General features: G+C 35.6%; 1 protein-coding gene and 1 long non-coding RNA gene across 3 annotated transcripts in view; one reads left to right on the top strand and one right to left on the bottom strand.

The window, feature by feature from the left end:
• LOC125231489 (low density lipoprotein receptor adapter protein 1-like) overlaps positions 1-21,852 on the bottom strand; it is a 71,932-nt gene that overhangs the window by 30,485 nt on the left and 19,595 nt on the right. The window lies entirely within an intron of this gene.
• On the top strand, positions 11,052-14,701 carry LOC125231493. The gene is made up of 6 exons (XR_007177625.1): positions 11,052-11,146; positions 11,430-11,546; positions 11,888-12,009; positions 12,251-12,320; positions 12,786-12,868; positions 14,521-14,701. It is a non-coding gene; the product is annotated as an uncharacterized LOC125231493 (long non-coding RNA).

Here is a 21,852-nt window from a genome sequence, read left to right as displayed (position 1 = left end):
AAGAATCGGTAATACCCGTACATTTTTTTATAAAAGAAACGCAAAAATGTTTTTTGGACCTTTTCGAGCAGCAGGATGTAGGGCGCTTCATGGGGATTCCAAACGGCTGAGGCTGTCTCAAGCTTACTTCTCACCAGGGTAGTATAAAGAAGCTTTATGTCCCTGGGATTGTCAAATTCTTTGGCGTTGCGGACAACAAAACCAAGCCTGCGGTAACAGTCTGCAGCAAGCATTGTCATGTACTCATGAAAGTTAAGGTGGGAATCTAAAACATAACCGCACAGTTGTCAACATTGAACTGAAGTTTCAGAAGTTTGTTTACAAGACTCAATTCATAAACCCGATCAATATCACTTTGTAAAGATTGTAAGTCAGAATCTTCCTGGACCCTGTAAATTAGTTTCAGGTCGTCAGCATAGAGTAGGCATTGCGCATGCTTAGGCACCAAGGCAAGATCATTGACCATAACACCAAAGAGCAGAGGACCCAGAATAGAGCCCTGACTGACCCCGGAACGGGTGGGGTAGGCACTCGACACAAAGCATCTGTGCTGCACATATTGCCGTCTATCACGTAGATAACTAGCAAAAAGGCAAAGCAGTTTAGGCGAGAAACCAATGCTGCATAATTTGCTTAAGAGTACGTCGTTATCTACGCGATCAAAGGCTTTTTTTAAATCAAAGTACAGCACGTCCACCTGCATCCCTCTATCTAAGTAGCGCGAAACGGAATCAACCAAGGTTAAGAGGCCTTATTCCTAAAGAAGAGCGTTTTTTGCAAAATGTAACATTTTTCATTCAAAACTATAATGAAACTATACTTAAGTGATTATTAAAAAACTGATAATGTTTCTAAAAGAACATATCTTAAGCTAGTTAATCATAATATAATATTTTAAAATATGTTTTTTTATACTGATAATTCTCTTTATTTACATGAACATATTTACATAATTATATAAGAAACTAAGACTAAACTTAAAAGCTAGCTAATGTCTAAAATAGGCCCTTGAGGCATTGTACCAAGGATACTGGCGACATTTCCTCGCTGTATCGCAATGCTGATACGTTGTGCGAGGAAGTCGCCAGCTCTTCGGTCACCAGTTACCTCAACCAGACGCTTCGCGATTTCTGTGAACAACTTGTTCGCGCTGGGGCCCCATGGACCTAGAGTTTCTACACCAGTTTATACTTAAAACAAATCAGTTTTTTCGGTAGACGTTTTCAAATTTCGTAGTGGGATCACTCGTTTAGAATCGTGATTGTGCTGTTAAATATGTTATTTGGGGTAATAAATGATCACAAATCACAATCCTATTTGTTATATCCAGCACGGGAAGCATGGTCGCGCGATAGACGAAAAAATATCAGGCCACAGATCAATACAACAAGATGGCCCTTACAGGGCGACTCGCGGTCACCAAGCATACGACAAATCAGGTTTATAAAAGTTTGAACGCGTGCGACACCGATCAGTAGCGCCCAAGTATACGACCCGCTAACAGTGTCCGTGTCCGCTCGGGAAAAAATCTTAAATAATCAATTTTGGTTGCAAACAATGGTCTCTTACAGCATAAAGTGGTGTGGCAAGTCTTCTAACACTTCTACATGTAAAAAAGATGGAACAACATTCCACAGTTAAGTCAAATTAATTATTTTGTTGAATATTGTTTATTGTCCGCGGAGTTCATTTATACTGGTCAATATGGTTGTGCTGAGCGGCGCCGAGGCGCGTCCATCCCTCTTTACCGAGTTAACAATGTGATATGCTATCCCTTTCACGTAAACGACTAGGCATGGGGCCATGTTAGTTTATGTCTGTTGCGGGAACTTCGTACTGCCGTTCGTACCATGTGCTACTATTTTATGAAATATAAAAGAAAGCAGATTTGTAATAGTGAATCATTATCTAGAATCTGTAGAGTCTTTAGTGGTATTTAGTTCGTTGATTAGTTTAGAATATTTAGTTGGTAATTTAACTTAGTAAACGTAAGTAAAAATGCACAGTTTAGTTATTAGTTACTAGAATGATTTTTATTGAGATGCTATCACAATTATCATCCTCCTTGCGTTATCCCGGCATCGGCATTCGCCACGGCTCATGGGAGCCTGGGGTCTGCTTTGGAAACTACTACCAAGATTTGGCGTAGGCACTAGTTTTATGAAAGCGACTGCCATCTGACCTTCCAACCCGAAGGGTAACTAGGCCTTATTATAATTTAATTATAATATTATAATTTGTTGCAAAACAAATTCACCACAGTACTGGTACCGGTACCATTGTCTATAATAGACATGTCCCATTCCCATCCCTACTGCTAATCATAAAGGCGCGCCATTATTTGAAACGACCAATGGCAGCACCGTGCGCGCCCGCCTCACCCCGCAAGGATTGGTGATTTGCGTCTCGAACAATATCGCTTGCATTTGGCTTCTAGTGGGGTGTTCTGTGTATCAGGCCGTCCGGATATCGCACTTACAAATAGTGCGATGTGTAACTAAACCTCCGCTCACCTTACTTATTTACTTACTTACTTGACTAATCAACAGTATAGTTAACCCCCCTTTAAATATACCCCGTAAATTTGGCCTTGTGATCGTCTAGCGTGAATAAGTAGAACCCTTCGATGTGAACCGCGATAACCTAGATCCTTTAATGAGTATCAGCTGTATTTTTGACTAATTTTTAAAATTTTATTTATTTATATTTTAAAAAAGAATAAAGGTTATTGTAGCATAATAACATAGTGTTATAGAAGAGTATTTTATCAGATTTAAGCCTAGAAAGTTATATGTGAGAAAATTAATGACGTGATGAAGAAATTTTTAGTATAAAAGTTAGTGAGTGAAACATACATGAAATAAATATTAAAAAATATTTTGGTAATCATCCGCTACGCCTTATTAGTGGTCCCGGTTTGGGCAAGGGCTTGCGATTCGGTATGGGACCCCTGACCTGATCAAACCACTTTATCAGGATCCTAAGCAAGTAAGCCTGAAGGGCTATCTATCTACAAACTAACCCCTTTTTGTTTTGTTTCTTGTCCCTAGCTAAACCCCCGTTCCCCAATACTGCTAATAGACCATAACTTCTCGATCTTTCTAATGTTTTATCGAAACACCGAGCAGTTGCTAACTTTTATAAGAAATAAGTAAGTCAAACTTTTCTAAGCTTTAGACTTTCCATCAGTGGACGGCGCTCGCATGCCACTGGGCCCTATAACAAACCTATGCTTTTTATTCCAAAGAATAGTTTGTTTCCCTAGCCAATTTGATAGAATTTACCTTGAAAAACTAGTTAGCAACACTAAGTGTCCCGCAGCCACACCGAAAGATCAGAAATTGCTACCACAATTATTAATTTCACTCAAATAAATTAAGTAATAAGAGATTTTATAAATTACCAGTTTTACCACATATTTTAAGATAGTAAACACCACATTTAAAGTCCATTTAAACCATATAAATAGTAATAGTTCAATTATTTCTCCACAATACACGTTGACCAATTATAATTTAGGACCAATCATAAAAGAATTCTACTTTCATAGAAATAGTGTGTGACTTTACCCTAGTCCTATCGTTTTCCCTACTCTAACATATCTGAAACACAGACCCTCACTTACCATAGATCTTGTGTTCAAAATATGCACAAGTGTATCCCTACCATAAGCTGTACAGTTCAGCCAGCGAAGCTGAGATAGGCAACCTATAGGCTTGTGTTCTTATCCCCCCCTCTGCTCTTGCCCGCGGGCTAGGGTAGCAGAGAGTAGATCGCCCTATCCGTGTATATATCCAGTATTCTAGGACACACCAGTACCAGCCACATGAGAGACCCAGCTGCGATCAACTTTACTTAGATGTGGATCGATCACAACCGAAATCCCCAGCGACCAACGCCAGCATGGACCAGAGCACCGAGTAAATAAATATAAATATATATAGGACCCCAGCCTCAAATACTGCCGACTTCAGTGAGCAAGGATTACTCCTAATGCCTTTCGTCAATCGTGAAAGTCCTCACTTCCATCTAACAGTTGGACTCTTTGAGACCGGTGAGAAAATACGCTTTTGTAAGTAAATAAAAGCGCCCAAGCCCTCCACTTGGAACAAAAAGACTCCTAAACGCTCCTTGTTTGACACCGTAAGGGAAGAAGCGCCTAGCCGGACAACAGTCTGTCACAAACAATGATCTGGCTTATAACTTTCACAAAATAACCCCATAGAAAATTACTAATTTCAATTTTACTGACCAATTAAACAAACGAATGAAGTTTCCTTTACGTGCTATAATCTAAGCCTAGTTTTGCAAGAATTACTCCCTACAAAACCAAACACAGACTTATCTCCAAGCACCAGCCATACATCGACCCAGTCTTTGTATTGCTTGACGGCACTCATGAAACAAAGCACAGAAAACTTCACTATACACATCAATTTAAATGTAACACTACACTATAAATAGAACACTAAAATAACCCCACAACTGACGGTAAAGCAACTCCACCACAGGTCTAGGTTCAACTGTACGACGATATTGTCCCCGCACAATCAAACAGAGACACAATTTCAAAGTTTACAATCACTTAGAATAATTTCCAAGTAAAAACAAACAGAGAAATAATAGCAGAACAACTTCACTCACCAGTATAACACACGAAAGCCAGAGACACTGTTAGTCTTGTAGATATTTTAAGAATGACGCGCATCGGCTCGCTCCGACCCTTTTATAGATTCTATCTCCGACTTCCGACTTCCGACTTCTGACTTCTGACTTCTGACTTCTGACTTCTGACTTCTGACATTCGACTTCCGACTTCTGACATCCGACTTCCGACTTCTGACATTCGACTTCTGACATCGGACTTCCGACAAGATGGCTACTCAATCGTGTGCTTTGTTTACTAAGTCTTATGCCCTATGCATTAGAGTTCACGATTAACACGCGGATGTTTGCTTATCAACACGTGCCGAGTACACGTGTTTTAGAGAGAGACAGAGCTATTGATATTGATACCTATGTAGTCCAATAGTGGAGCGATTCGCAAATATTTTTACGTAAATATTATTTTGTGGAACATTCTTATTTATTTTGTAAGTAATTTCGCAATGAAATATTTTATCTGTTACTAAATGTTACATTGAATGATATACTCAGGAAGCATAATAACCAATATTAGTCATTATTATTTCTTTGACTTGTAAATGAAATCCAGACATAATATCGGAACGTTACGCAGCTGACAACTGTCAGTGTCAGTATTCCGTCCATGTGAACGTAGTTTGTTGATAAATACGTTTTTCCAACCTGTTTTGCATCAAATAATAGTGAATTTTATGAGTGAAGACGTGACTATACATGTGATTAAACATCACAGATATTATTTGTTAAAATATCCAATGAAATCCCAAAGAAAATATGCACCAAATAGTTGGTCAAGGAAAAGTTGATTCGCCGTAAGTTTTATATGTAATAACGAGTCCATTTCCTCGTCATAGACGCTTGTTCTGTTACAACTCGCCCCCAAGATTGACTTTTTTTTAAAATACAAAGTAGTTTTGTAAAAAAATGCAATCTGATCTAGCAAAAGAAGCAATAAAACTGAATAAAAGAATAAAAGAAAAATATCTCTAGATCAGTCGGAAATATCCCCCCATTTCTAATCGTGTAGTGTGTATTCCAATACTATGCAACTGCTAGCGACTCAGTTTTGAAATCAGCTCATCAGAATCTCGACAATGAACCATGATAACCCCTTTCTCAGAGTCCACGCATCGCCAGGGATACCAGGTTGTGAATCTGATAGGTCCTATTAACCCGTTCTTGCTAGCTCGTTCCCCGGTCGCGGCGAATATTCATTCCATCCACACTGTTGGACCGGAATAATTATCGTAATAATTTCAACGAGTTCACAATAACTTCCCACGCAATTACGAAGAAACCTTTAGAGCTCTCATTATAAGTCCAGAGCCTTCAATCTCCATTGTCGGAACTCAAACCAATTTTTCTACCTAATCACTCCAGCCACATGTTTTGGCGCATGTCTCATACTTGAATAAAATATACTGACTTAAGATTTGTTTGGATGTGTTTTTTTTTTTTTATAAAACAAACCTTAAATGACATAAGCATGTACCTCAACTTGGTACCACATCCTTGATCAAATAAAGAAATGATTTGATGATACTAAACTTCACATATTTGAACACATAACAAGGAACCAAATATTGAAAAGAGCCTCGTTCTCACTAGACGATTTGGCCCTTAAATATGTCGATTGTCAAATACATCCCATTCAAGATGAGGTGTGTGGATTCAGTATGGGTCTTATTACCTTGTGAGTAGTAATCACGAAAAACTACCCTTGAAATGGGTCGAATCCAATGGATTTTAACCTAACCAATAAGCTTTTTATGACTAATGTGTTCCCAAAATTCCCCCCGCTGTTTATTCCCCGCAAATTCCGACCAAACTAGTTTTGACCACTTTCCAGCGCTGTCTGTCTATATCAATCCACTCATTCATAAAAAATACATTCAAGACACACATCATTCAGTCATTCATCCCATTCAAAACATTCTTACATCTATAAACATTCATCATCTCTAAATTATTCACACACACACACACAATGTAACCATTCTTACTTCCTCATTCGCTCTTTCACTCGATCTCAACAGAAAGCCAACGCTCTTAAAAGTAATCAAAATAAAGAATAAAAATGGAAATAAAATAACATAATAACTTCAAAATTCACGTATCCCATTTTACTCCACTCTACCCTGACTCGAAGGCAAAGAAAATTTCAATTTATTTATGATAGGTTTCATTTTATACGTCTATATTTCATTTTTACAAAGTATTTATTAACCGCAAACAATTTGACAATGTGTGGAAATAGTTTGATGCACATACTAAAAATAAAATGTTCGTACGAAACAAAATATTATATTTTATGGTCACATTTTAACTAGAGTCAATTACTGTAAGAACACTAGCCTACTTTCAATTTCCCTGTCTTTGTTGTTTTTTTTTTTTTTTTTTACAGTTCATAATGCAAAATTGATAGCATAAAATGCAAAAAATTTATAAAAGTAAGTACAGTCACTTAAACAAAATAGTGGCCCTCCCTACTCCGATCTTTGTAGGATAAAATACTGACCAAGTTATGCTTAGGAACGAGGATCTGCACTGGTGATTACCGATATCGTACAGTATACCACCCTATATAATGTAATAAATGATAACGCATAAATAATAAATATCACTGCTAACTGTAATAACTAAAATGAAAAATAGCTTATCCACCGCTCTGAATTTTCTAATGTCTACCCCAGGTAGACTAGATACTATATGTCCAATTATGATTATATTAAAAGAATCCAACCATACAATGAATGTTCAATACATTCTCTATACAAAAAAAATTTAAAAAAAAATTGTTGTCCACATAATGAACCGACTTCTTTATCTAGATAATAAAAAAAAAATCCGTATTATAGATTTACATCCACCATACACCACTTTATAATCCTAGGAATGAAACTACTAAATGACAGTGAAACTTTACGATGGGCTAGCCAATAAGGCCCTTTATCACACAGATCACTATAGAAATAAAATTAATTTTAGTCAAAATTTTGACTTCTACCACCCCTATAATAATAACACTGCATCTCAATAAAATTTTGAAGAACTCATGACGCATTTAAAATAATGATAATGATGATGATGATAAGAAAGAAAAATAATAATGTACCACATAAGTATGCCGCAATAAATAAACATTCTTTACTAAGAAGTCATTGACTTGTAACCAATGTACTCATAAAATTTACATTACACATCATGTAATGTTCATAATAAACGCATAATACAATTTTGCAAAAAAAAAGTAATTGCAGTTTTGAAGTGGTTTTCATATTTTCAATTTTTTCCCGCAAAATATGATGTATCCTTAATTTTGATATGGTTTTGATATTTTTTGTAAAATATAATGTAACATCAAATTTGATGTGGTTTTGATAAAATATATTCCTTTTTTTTTCAAACTATCTGCAAAATTTTATTTTGGTTTTAATTGCCTTATGATAAAATACAAAATGATGTCATAAGTAGGTTCAAAATACTTTTATTTGATTAGATAATAATATAACAAAATAATGAATTTTTCTTGAAACGAGCTTAAAACTTGTATTGTCCTATTCTATGTTTTCAATATTGTATAACATGCCCCAAAAGTTTTGTAACCTCAGACAAATTATTCCTTCTTCATGGCATTTGCAGTTGCAGCAAACTTAGCAAATTGTTAACAAACACGACAATGGGTTGAGGAACTTGGTCAAAGGTGTCTCTCTTCCTTTTTTCTCCTTCATACTTGGCTAGTTCTATGATGGGTTCTTGAGTAGCTAATGATGATGGTTAAATCCTGCTGGCCTCCTGGTAATATTTCAAAATTTTCCAAACTATTCTCTTCTCAGTCGGTGTCATAACCCAGGACACCATGAAATCTCTTCCGAAGACACGCTGCAGACTTGATCACAATCAGCATAATCACAGAAGATCCAGTCATTTGAACACAGCAAAACTAATCAATATTTTCTTCATCTCCAAAGTCGACTCCTTATTTATACAATAAATGGCAAGTTTTTGAGGAATACAACCTGCTTCCAGTTTTCCAAAAATATCTCTCACTTGAATTGTAAATAATGAAATACCACATTAGTAACATTAACTACTCCCTAAAACTTGTTGTAAAAACCACCTTCATTCAATTTTAAAATGATTTACAAAAAAAAAAAAAAATTTTATTTTTATTTTTTGAAAATAATAAACAAAACAAAGTCGTAAATATAAAACAAAATAAAATGGTATTTCAAAATAAAATTACAAAAAGTGAAGCAAAAGTAAGATTCGAACCCACCGTCGCATGTACCGTCCCATACATTAGTCCACCCCTAAACTGCCTGAGCTACGAACGAATTAAGGATCCGGTCGAATTTAGCCATCAAATAACTAACGGACGAAGGTATTTTATAAATTCCCAATTATTTTATGTAAAGTTTAAGTTTACTTGAAACATTTTGTTTTACTTAATTCACGAACATGAAATAATATGTAATGAATACTCTTATCACAAATTAAAACTTTTCTAAGATACAAATCACATTTGAAATCTAAAATAATCAATATTGTTGAAATTTGAAGTGTTTTCAGCGCACTATTTCCGTAAAATTGTATGTAATAAGAAGGAATAATATGTAATAAAATGTCATATACAATCAGATTCTAAAAATCATACACAATCAATCACTGTTTCGATAAATACTAGGTAATATTTGTTTGTATTTGTACTCACTTGCTTTGTGCATTTTTCTTGCAGAATTTTAAACACTGATCACCACTATTCACCATTGCACTTCACTGATGCTATATAATAACTATTTTAAACACTTCCTTTTCACATACAATCTGCATTTTTTTTTAGAACAATCGTCAAACACAATTTTCGATCGTAACCAATATGTTACGACGACACTCACTTTTGTCCCTTGCGACGGCGAGATAACGCTACAAACCACTTGTACGGATAAAACAAATGCATATTCACTGAGTTTGAACTAACTTACATTATTTTCTTTTTACAAATCCGTAATGTATCCAACCTAACCTCAAATTAGCCGGCTTTTGTTTCGCACCGTAATTAACCCTCATATTTCTCTTCGTGTGATAATAAGACGTCACTAAAAATCACACGTGCTCCTACACTATCAATTACACTAATTATTTGAAGCTACATAACACTATAATTTCAGTGAAATCGGTTTTCTTAAATAAAATTTAATAACTTCGCGCTCAGATTTTTTTTTTCGTAAGGAACTGTCACTGTCAATATTGTCATCCTTAACCGTTTTTTTTTTCTTTTACAATTGTCCTCATGGGCGTATTTTCATTGTAAACACACTAATGTGTTTTTAGTAGTCACAAACATTAAATCAACAAAACAATTATTTGATATCATAAATTTAGCCTATCATAATGTTCAAATATTTGACTAGTTATTAGAAATATATAATTGATTTTTTTTTTTTTCATAATTTAATGAAATCGAACGAAAACTATCGTGTAAATTTGTCAATGCGTAGGAAATCGCGTGTGCGCATCGGTTTACAAAAGTGTGACCACATTAAAAATATATTGTGAGATTCTTTAAGGATCTAACAGACGGTCGGACCGCACTTGTAAGGGGACATGTGTTAGGCCCTATTTACAAAATACCGTTCAAAATCTACACAACTTGAATAGTTTGATGTGATTTAAGCAATAGAAAATTAAATTAACAAAATCTTTTGTATTTAAATACATCTATTGTATTAATTTTACTATAATGAAGTAGAGAAAAATGAAGTAAAGTTTTGTAAATGACAACACCGGACAATAAATTACTGAATTACTGAATATCTTTTGTCGAAAATTGTATGACCGATCAAGCGTACCAACTTAAAAACAATGATAGTTTGTGTAATGTCACCGATAGAACACCTTTTGGCGAAGATATATGTTATCTGTGGTTAAATTATTTTCTCTAATCTATGTCATGCTTACCGCTAATCCGCTTGTTCGCGAAAAAATGGCAGATCCGTTTTTGTTTTCTTTAGCTCATTATTAATTACGTGATCTACAACTAGAATTATTTAAATATTCGCTTTATTTTAATCTGCTTAAACAATACGACAGGCAATTCGGCGCCGACGCCGGTCATGTGCCGTCCATATTCGCCATTTTGTCATTTGTCCTTTAAGTAAGAAAATGCAAACAAAACATTATTTGCCCTAAACACGCGTTACTCTCAAATAATATTGCCGAATGCCGACAAAGTGATCTTGTTTTATCAAACTGAACTCCGAACTGCAATTGCAATGTAATTTTCCGATAGCGAGAGTGAGGTTATGAAATTGACATGACATTTAGTGAATGCAATGCAATGGACATGTGTTTTGTTGTGTTTCTCATCAAGATAATAGAAGAATCTAGTGCTCATACTCATGATCTGAGCAAACAGCCCATGCAAAGGATGTCTTAACGGGCCATGTCTCTACTAATAAAGTGAACAATTGCCTTCTCCAAAAGCAGCTTTGCAAGAAAGGTAAGCTTTTGTTTTATTATTTGATGTGTTTTCAAACAAGTCGTTGTTTTCGAAACCCGGCAGAACATACTTGCGAACTACAACGACTAGACCGAATATATATGGTGAAATGTTGCTTATTTCATTGTTCTGTCGTCAGATAAGTTAATGATTAGTAAATTTCCCACGTTACTTTCTGACTTTCACATTCCCTAAGAGGATCTAAATGTACGTGAAATAGGCCTAACTAACAAAATATATTTGTTACTTTCAATGAGGTTTACATGGTTGTTCGATTTTTCAGTTTCAACATCTAATTGGAATTTCTCTGGAAAGTTTACAATGCCCGATATTTCTACACATCTGCCACAAATTTATGGAAATCAATATTTATAGAAACTGAACATACCTTGGTTAAACGGTAAGCATTAAAAATATGTTCGACTAATTTATTTGATCTAGGCTACCTAACTGTACTTGGAAATTGTAACGTTGTTTCCGTACCAACATATATACTTCTCAATTATTTTTCTGAAGCGCTGGCTTATGGGCTATGGAAAATAATATTTGTAGGACTTCAAACGAATGTCATGGCATTTAAAAATAGGCATTGAATCTTGTCCAAACTTTAATTTTGTATTTTTCAAAGATAAAACTTGACGTCTGATACTTAAATAAAATTATGTAGACTAAAAATCCAGACTTAGCATAGATTTTATTTCTGCTACATTAAGTTTAAATAGTGTATGTATCAATTTTCAGTATATGAAATGGATTATCATCATTGAAGAACATCAACCAGCTGTCGGCAATGTGCAGGTGGACTGAGGAATTTTCCGGTGTGTCTTTTTATGGACTGTACTCCGTCTTAGCACAATTCCCAAGTAAGTACAAAAATTATTGCCACCAAAGGCTACTTTTAGACTTGATTAACCCTACTCAGTGAGTAAAACGACTCGGCAGGAAATTTTACATTACTTAGAAAAATGGATATGGTCGTTCCTTTTTTTTTTCTGAACCATGAATGCCCTAGATAGAAAATAGGCGATCTTAGTGATACTTATAACTAAGTTTTCTAAAATTAATCCCCTATTTTAACTAACCCCTTCATATCTTCAATTTCAGTTTTACTCGGGAGTCACCGCTTCAGCCCGGTCCTTCTTTCATATATCTACTGTCTTCATATAGATGAAAGGTACTATGTTATATTATAATAACACATTCTAATTATTAAATTTTAAAAGTGAGCAGCTCATGGCCTTAATATTATATCTAGAAAATTTAAGCGAAGTATGCAAGACGGCGAGGCATGAGCTACCGGGTAAAAATCAAACTTAACTGACTCATCCTCATTTTATTGGCTAAGCAAACTTCTTACTAACTTATTTATGTACTAACTCATGTAGTTATGAACTGCAAGGCAGAGGTTCTCAAACTTTTTAATATTTTTTTTTTTTTGTAAATTTTGCTGTATACTTTGTATTTTCTGACACAATATTTCTCACGGGCGTGTCTTAGTTCCAAAATTAAGGGACGCGCCCCCGTGAGTAGATAAATGAAATAATATTGAACCCTATTTGGCAGAACCTAACTCTAAAACTAAACCCTTTTCTTTCTTATAATATATGAACATTTCTAATGTCTGACTATTTCCTTTCAGTCTCGCTGATCTGCACTACCAGCTCGTTCAACGTTACTGACCACAAAGTAATCCGACAATCAGATCGGACCTGGTCATGTTAGGTAAGTTTACATTCCTACTGCGTACCACATACTACATACGATTTCTGAACCTCAGTAAAATATGGTTTTATAGTAGTAATGGTGCTTATTATCTATGCCTACTTAACAGGAATATTACAAGTTTCAATCAATTTTCATAAAATTATTTGAGCAATTGTGACAATGAGCAAGCAGTGATGGAGTTAAGGTATGGCGAGGTACGACCTCCCAGATGCTGGTAATGCTAATATTTCGTAGGATATGTTTGACATGGTTGTAATGAAGTACAGTATGTTGGCATACTCCTGACTTGTGTAATATTGTATAAAAGCTGTGTACACAATCTACCGAACATAATGATTGTATGGTTTTACACTTACTATTTTAGACTAGCCTACAGCTTATCATGTGAGATAACGAACTCATGTCATATGAAGCTATTGAAAATCTTGTTTATACATACATACTTATTTGTATTACTACAGTAAAAATATATACGTATAGAAAGTTGAAATTCGTACAGTGGATTTAATTTATTGAAATAATTGGCAGACATAGGCTACGGTGACCTCTCACCATCAAGAGGGACGTATGCTTGTTTACTACGGATGTAATATGAAAATATATGATGACTTATAAGCTAATGAACTTAAATTAGTCCTAATATTATTAATACCTATATCTTAACAGACAGAAACCTGTTCTTCTCATGGCTGCACTACAGTGACAATATTTGGTACAAACCGTACAAACAATATGCCAAATTATTGTATGATGTATGAAATCCTGTCAGCCAAATTTTAGATTATAGAGTTACAACTGAAATGCAAACAAACCATCCATCGAAGGATGTACTGTCATAGTATAACATGCGTGTAGCTATTCAGTATTCATAGAAAAATGGCGGGGCGCCCCATATAATATTGTACTTCAGCGCGACAATGAATAATCGCGCCCCCATAGCCATTAGACTAGAGCCTATCTTCTTGTATTACTAGGTCTTAAATCTAGGGCTTAGGTATCCTAGATTATTTTAGGAAAATAACCTTACATCTAGACTGTAGTTATCCTGCCTATGAATGAAATTCTGTATAACAAGCCTGCTAGGAATATGTATATCATCAGAGTGTTCATAGACTATATAAAACAGCATCGAAGCTATCCGATCTCCGGTGTGAAGTGCAAACGTGATGTTAGCTTTCAAAATAACCCTGAAGATGGCAGAACCTGCTAAGAAAATGTACTGGGCATATAGAGAACTATTTGTTTTAACATGAAATTCTATTACTATTGTACATTGTGTACACACTTATGTTTCCAATTCCGGTCACGAGGTGGCAAACTCTTCTAAAGTGCTACAGCTCCGCGCTTCCTATTATTTTAGATACATGGGTATTTTCTATATAAGTACCTAGTATTTCCAGTACTTGCCCTGCCTATACAACAGCCATAAAACATACATTAAGACACAGAATAAATAATAGTATTACGCACAGGCGCAAGGGAACGTCAAGATGCACCAATGCCAATAATTGCTACGTAGCAATGCAAATCAAATGGCCTAATCGGGACGATGTTTAATTCAACCACTACGATTATGAGCTAATTTCCTAGAAATCGATTTTGTCTAGGTTTACTACGCTATTTTAATTTTTATTTTTTTTATTTTTCAGGTACCAAAGGAAAACGAAAATATCATTGGTTCTATACTGATGCATGACTTCGCTCGGAACGCGGCAAGAATTAACAATGGAAGAAAATACTACAGACGTGTTTATTAACGATAAAGTTATTTTTGTTTTTATGAAATAGCGATTGAATAAAAATATTAGGTATATGAGTTTTATTTAGAGATGAAATAAGTCAGAAATACAGCACACCCACTCGTTTTCACAACAACAAATGTAGCCTGGTAAGGCTAATAAAATAAGGTAATTAAAATTCTGGTTGCTCGGCACCAAAAGTAACCTTGCAACGGCTACTTCCTATTATTTATTTGTAAACCTTGGTATCCAAGATGTGTTCTACAGAGCACATCTTAGATCCCTTGGTCACGGAACCAAATGTAACTAAACCTCCGCTCACCTTACTTATTTACTTACTTACTTGACTAATCAACAGTATAGTTAACCCCCCTTTAAATATACCCCGTAAATTTGGCCTTGTGATCGTCTAGCGTGAATAAGTAGAACCCTTCGATGTGAACCGCGATAACCTAGATCCTTTAATGAGTATCAGCTGTATTTTTGACTAATTTTTAAAATTTTATTTATTTATATTTTAAAAAAGAATAAAGGTTATTGTAGCATAATAACATAGTGTTATAGAAGAGTATTTTATCAGATTTAAGCCTAGAAAGTTATATGTGAGAAAATTAATGACGTGATGAAGAAATTTTTAGTATAAAAGTTAGTGAGTGAAACATACATGAAATAAATATTAAAAAATATTTTGGTAATCATCCGCTACGCCTTATTAGTGGTCCCGGTTTGGGCAAGGGCTTGCGATTCGGTATGGGACCCCTGACCTGATCAAACCACTTTATCAGGATCCTAAGCAAGTAAGCCTGAAGGGCTATCTATCTACAAACTAACCCCCTTTTTGTTTTGTTTCTTGTCCCTAGCTAAACCCCCCGTTCCCCAATACTGCTAATAGACCATAACTTCTCGATCTTTCTAATGTTTTATCGAAACACCGAGCAGTTGCTAACTTTTATAAGAAATAAGTAAGTCAAACTTTTCTAAGCTTTAGACTTTCCATCAGTGGACGGCGCTCGCATGCCACTGGGCCCTATAACAAACCTATGCTTTTTATTCCAAAGAATAGTTTGTTTCCCTAGCCAATTTGATAGAATTTACCTTGAAAAACTAGTTAGCAACACTAAGTGTCCCGCAGCCACACCGAAAGATCAGAAATTGCTACCACAATTATTAATTTCACTCAAATAAATTAAGTAATAAGAGATTTTATAAATTACCAGTTTTACCACATATTTTAAGATAGTAAACACCACATTTAAAGTCCATTTAAACCATATAAATAGTAATAGTTCAATTATTTCTCCACAATACACGTTGACCAATTATAATTTAGGACCAATCATAAAAGAATTCTACTTTCATAGAAATAGTGTGTGACTTTACCCTAGTCCTATCGTTTTCCCTACTCTAACATATCTGAAACACAGACCCTCACTTACCATAGATCTTGTGTTCAAAATATGCACAAGTGTATCCCTACCATAAGCTGTACAGTTCAGCCAGCGAAGCTGAGATAGGCAACCTATAGGCTTGTGTTCTTATCCCCCCCTCTGCTCTTGCCCGCGGGCTAGGGTAGCAGAGAGTAGATCGCCCTATCCGTGTATATATCCAGTATTCTAGGACACACCAGTACCAGCCACATGAGAGACCCAGCTGCGATCAACTTTACTTAGATGTGGATCGATCACAACCGAAATCCCCAGCGACCAACGCCAGCATGGACCAGAGCACCGAGTAAATAAATATAAATATATATAGGACCCCAGCCTCAAATACTGCCGACTTCAGTGAGCAAGGATTACTCCTAATGCCTTTCGTCAATCGTGAAAGTCCTCACTTCCATCTAACAGTTGGACTCTTTGAGACCGGTGAGAAAATACGCTTTTGTAAGTAAATAAAAGCGCCCAAGCCCTCCACTTGGAACAAAAAGACTCCTAAACGCTCCTTGTTTGACACCGTAAGGGAAGAAGCGCCTAGCCGGACAACAGTCTGTCACAAACAATGATCTGGCTTATAACTTTCACAAAATAACCCCATAGAAAATTACTAATTTCAATTTTACTGACCAATTAAACAAACGAATGAAGTTTCCTTTACGTGCTATAATCTAAGCCTAGTTTTGCAAGAATTACTCCCTACAAAACCAAACACAGACTTATCTCCAAGCACCAGCCATACATCGACCCAGTCTTTGTATTGCTTGACGGCACTCATGAAACAAAGCACAGAAAACTTCACTATACACATCAATTTAAATGTAACACTACACTATAAATAGAACACTAAAATAACCCCACAACTGACGGTAAAGCAACTCCACCACAGGTCTAGGTTCAACTGTACGACGATATTGTCCCCGCACAATCAAACAGAGACACAATTTCAAAGTTTACAATCACTTAGAATAATTTCCAAGTAAAAACAAACAGAGAAATAATAGCAGAACAACTTCACTCACCAGTATAACACACGAAAGCCAGAGACACTGTTAGTCTTGTAGATATTTTAAGAATGACGCGCATCGGCTCGCTCCGACCCTTTTATAGATTCTATCTCCGACTTCCGACTTCCGACTTCTGACTTCTGACTTCTGACTTCTGACTTCTGACATTCGACTTCCGACTTCTGACATCCGACTTCCGACTTCTGACATTCGACTTCTGACATCGGACTTCCGACAAGATGGCTACTCAATCGTGTGCTTTGTTTACTAAGTCTTATGCCCTATGCATTAGAGTTCACGATTAACACGCGGATGTTTGCTTATCAACACGTGCCGAGTACACGTGTTTTAGAGAGAGACAGAGCTATTGATATTGATACCTATGTAGTCCAATAGTGGAGCGATTCGCAAATATTTTTACGTAAATATTATTTTGTGGAACATTCTTATTTATTTTGTAAGTAATTTCGCAATGAAATATTTTATCTGTTACTAAATGTTACATTGAATGATATACTCAGGAAGCATAATAACCAATATTAGTCATTATTATTTCTTTGACTTGTAAATGAAATCCAGACATAATATCGGAACGTTACGCAGCTGACAACTGTCAGTGTCAGTATTCCGTCCATGTGAACGTAGTTTGTTGATAAATACGTTTTTCCAACCTGTTTTGCATCAAATAATAGTGAATTTTATGAGTGAAGACGTGACTATACATGTGATTAAACATCACAGATATTATTTGTTAAAATATCCAATGAAATCCCAAAGAAAATATGCACCAAATAGTTGGTCAAGGAAAAGTTGATTCGCCGTAAGTTTTATATGTAATAACGAGTCCATTTCCTCGTCATAGACGCTTGTTCTGTTACAGATGGACGGCCTGCTATTTTATCGTCTATAGCGCGACCATGCTCCCCGTGCTGTACGAGGTAATCATAGTTTGACATTTTAAGATTTATTTGAAATGGTGGATAAATAACCTTCCGTATCTTCCCCATTTTTTCGATAAAAAGAGGTTTACATTATGTATTTTTCCTGCGATTCCTGCATTTATTGTAACTCTTAAATAATATTATCCTAAACTAGAACTTCTTGTTGACATATAAGAAAAAAATTATACATATAGGACATACCTTTCTGTCGACAGACATTTTTTTAAAGCACCTAAAATTCGAATAAAATACACTGTTGATACGGGCCCGCTCAGTCTGCGCCGAGCGCTCGTAGACAACGGACTTGCGTTCGATCGTCCGGCGCTCCTTGCTTTCGTAAGTAGCTAGATAGTTCCGAGAAATGCTGTATACTGCGACTTAACAAATCTTGATCCCGTGGGTGGCAAACAGGCATACGGTCTTATATATAGCTGCAACCCCACTGATTTCTAACCTCTCCCTATATCTGGAGAACGGCTAAACCGATTTCGACGGTCGAAGTGTCTTTGTATAGAGGGAGCGGGGAGACGTGTGGGAAAAATATGGAATTTGGTCTGCGACTCTTGGGTCAAAAAATGTTGGACGGCCTGGCTAAACGGGGGAGATATTGGGGGGTGCTCGACCAAATGTCATAGAAGACCCTGGGTAGTTTTTGAAGTCGCCATTTTTTTTTCAAAATGGCCGACTTTTTTTTTGTCGATTTTTCAAGTTTATCCTAGAGTGCTCAGATTTTGGTCATAGAATCTCTCTAGGGTCTAGAATAAAATGATATAAAATTTTTTTGAAAAATGCTACAAATGTGAAAAAAATTTCCACTTTTTTTGTATGGCAACTTTTAAACCGTAAGAGATAGCCGGGGGGTGCTCGATCAAATGTCATACAGGAGCCCGAGTAGAAAAAAGTTGCATCAAAAAAATTCAAAATGGCCGAATTTTTTTTTCAAGTTGGTCCGAGCGCGCTGAAATTTTGCATGCGGAGAGGTATGGGCCCCTAGAATACAAATGTCAAAAATTTTTTATCGAAAATCCAAGATGGCCGCCGTTATGGCAAAATAAATTTTTCTAGTATTTTCGCGAGCCCGAAGGGCGAGCTTCAGGGTGGGAGGCCGAAGGCCGACCGCGGAGGGCCGCAGGAACAGAGCTCACCTTTAGGCTCCCACCCGGGCCAAATCCAAGTAATTTCACTGCGGGCATAAAGTGCTCCCATACAATTTCCTTACAAAAGTGTCTTAAACAAGCGTAACCGGCGGGCCGAAGGCCCGACGGTGGAGCTTCGGAGCCGAGCGAAGGCCGAAGGCCGAGCTCCGCGTAGGGCCTAAGGCCCGGAGCGTCCCTGATCGACTCGCCGGCGGTCCGGGAAGTTGGAAAAATACTTTCCAACTAAAATATTGATCCTAGCGAAAAATATTATAGAATCTTTCTTGTAGGAAATATTATGAAGATTAATTCTGTGAAACATTAGTTTTGGCTGTAAGCCACCGATTTCGAGTTATTAACAAAAAACGGCCCATGAAATCTATTCAAAAATACTTTCCAACTAAAATATTGATCCTAGTGAAAAATCTTATAGAACCTTTCTTGTAGAAAATATTATGTAGATTAATTCTGTCTAACATTATTTTTGCCTGTGAGCCACCGTTTTTGAGTTATCAACAAAAAACGGTTCAAATATTTATTTAAAAATACTTTCCAACTAAAAAATTGATCCTAGCGAAAAAAGTTATATAACCTTTCTTATAGGAAATTTTATGTAGATATTTTCTGTTTAACATAATTTTTTGCTGTGGGCCACCGTTTACGAGGTATTGACGAAAAACGGAGCATGTAATCGATTAAAAAAAACTTTCTTACTAAATTATCCGTTTATATATTGATCCTATCGAAAAAACGTACATAACCTTTCTTGTAGGAAATTTTATATAGATATTTTCTGTTTAACATATTGTTTTGCTGTGGGCCACCGTTTACGAGTTATTTACGAAAAACTAAAAAAATGACTTTCAAGATCGAATGGCAGGGTACGGACCCCACCTCATGTCATGGCATTATTTTTCCATGGCTATTTAGACCCTCATCTTTCACTGGTAAAAATGACAGACTGCCTCAAGAACCTTTTTTGGAATTTTTTTTTACCACTTTGTACCGTTCTGGCACGGTGAAGGACCCGGCCAAATGATCTGGCATAAATACTATGCGACTTCTGAGGAACTCTATTTTCACTTTTTAATAATTCCAGGTTGCCTCAAACACCTTTTTTGGGCCTCAAAAAATTAAATCTTTAAAAATTCATAGCTCGATAAAGCCCCGCTCCCCAGCTGCCAGACTTGCAGACCTGATGTTGGCTATGATCAGAGAAGCATCTGAGCACCTTTCCAGGTTGCCTCAAGGACCTACTCCAAAATCCTGCCAGCTCTCCGTCTAGATATACAAGTTTTTTTTAATCGAAGACAGATAAATTTTTAGTTGAAAACTGAAGACCGCATCGAAATCAGTTCAGCATTTTTTAAGATACAAGTTGCCAAAGTTGGGAAAGATCGCTTTATATGGCCACTTTGAAATTCCTTTGCCAGAAAGTCAGAAATAACATGTTTTTCTGACACAGAAAAATACATAGTAACAGTACACATCAAACTAAAATTAAAAATTCCGAGGATATTATAATTTCATCCCTTAGAACGACGAGCGTAGCGAGGTCAGTTACGAAAACCGAAAAAAAAATCTTAATTTTTTGTACGTCGTCCGATTTTGACAAAACATGTTTCATTTGAAAGGTATTACTTTATGTAACTTAAAAAAAATATTGAAAAAATTGGAAAAAAATGTAAGATTTAAAAAAAAAAAACCTTAATTTTCGTATCACACTGAATAACCGCAAAAAACGGTAGACACGGTGTATAATTTCGATATATGATTTTTTTAAATTAAAGACAAATAAATGCATGATTATAAACTAAAAACCGAATCGAAATCGAATCAGTAGTTTTTAAGATGCAAGTTGTCAAAGTTGGCTTAGTTTGTTTATATGGTCGCTTATAATAGTTATAATATAAATTCCTTAGCCAGAAAGTCAGAAACATTATATTTTTCTTACAGTTAAAAGTATGCATAGGTAATAGACATCATTATAAACATTTTTTTACAAGGATATAAAAATTTCATTCCTTAGAAACCCTTACAAAGACGATCCAATAAAAAAAACTGCCTTTTTTTTGTTTTTCGTAACAGACATCGCTACGCTCGGCTTTCCAAGGGATGAATTTTTTATATCCTCGTAAAAAATTGTTTATTATGATGTCTATTACCTATGCATACTTTTAACTGTGAGAAAAATATAATGTTTCTGATTTTCTGGCTAAGGAATTTATAAGCGACCATATAAACAAACTAAGCCAACTTTGACAAATTGCATCTTAAAAACTACTGATTCGATTTCGATTCGGTTTTTAGTTTATAATCATACATTTATTTGTCTTTAATTTAAAAAAATCATATATCGAAATTATACACCGTGTCTACCGTTTTTTGCGGTTATTCAGTGTGATACGAAAATTAAGGTTTTTTTTTTTAAATCTTACATTTTTTTCCAATTTTTTTCAATATTTTTTTTAAGTTACATAAAGTAATACCTTTCAAATGAAACATGTTTTGTCAAAATCGGACGACGTACAAAAAAAATGAGATTTTTTTTTCGGTTTTCGTAACCGACCTCGCTACGCTCGTCGTTCTAAGGGATGAAATTATAATATCCTCGGAATTTTTAATTTTAGTTTGATGTGTACTGTTACTATGTATTTTTCTGTGTCCGAAAAACATATTATTTCTGACTTTCTGGCAAAGGAATTTCAAAGTGGCCATATAAAGC

Source organism: Leguminivora glycinivorella, chromosome 11 (assembly GCF_023078275.1).
Source record: "Leguminivora glycinivorella isolate SPB_JAAS2020 chromosome 11, LegGlyc_1.1, whole genome shotgun sequence".
NCBI lineage: Eukaryota > Metazoa > Arthropoda > Insecta > Lepidoptera > Tortricidae > Leguminivora > Leguminivora glycinivorella.
The sequence above is the reverse complement of the archived record's forward strand: the minus strand, read 5'-3'. Positions and strand labels throughout refer to the sequence as shown.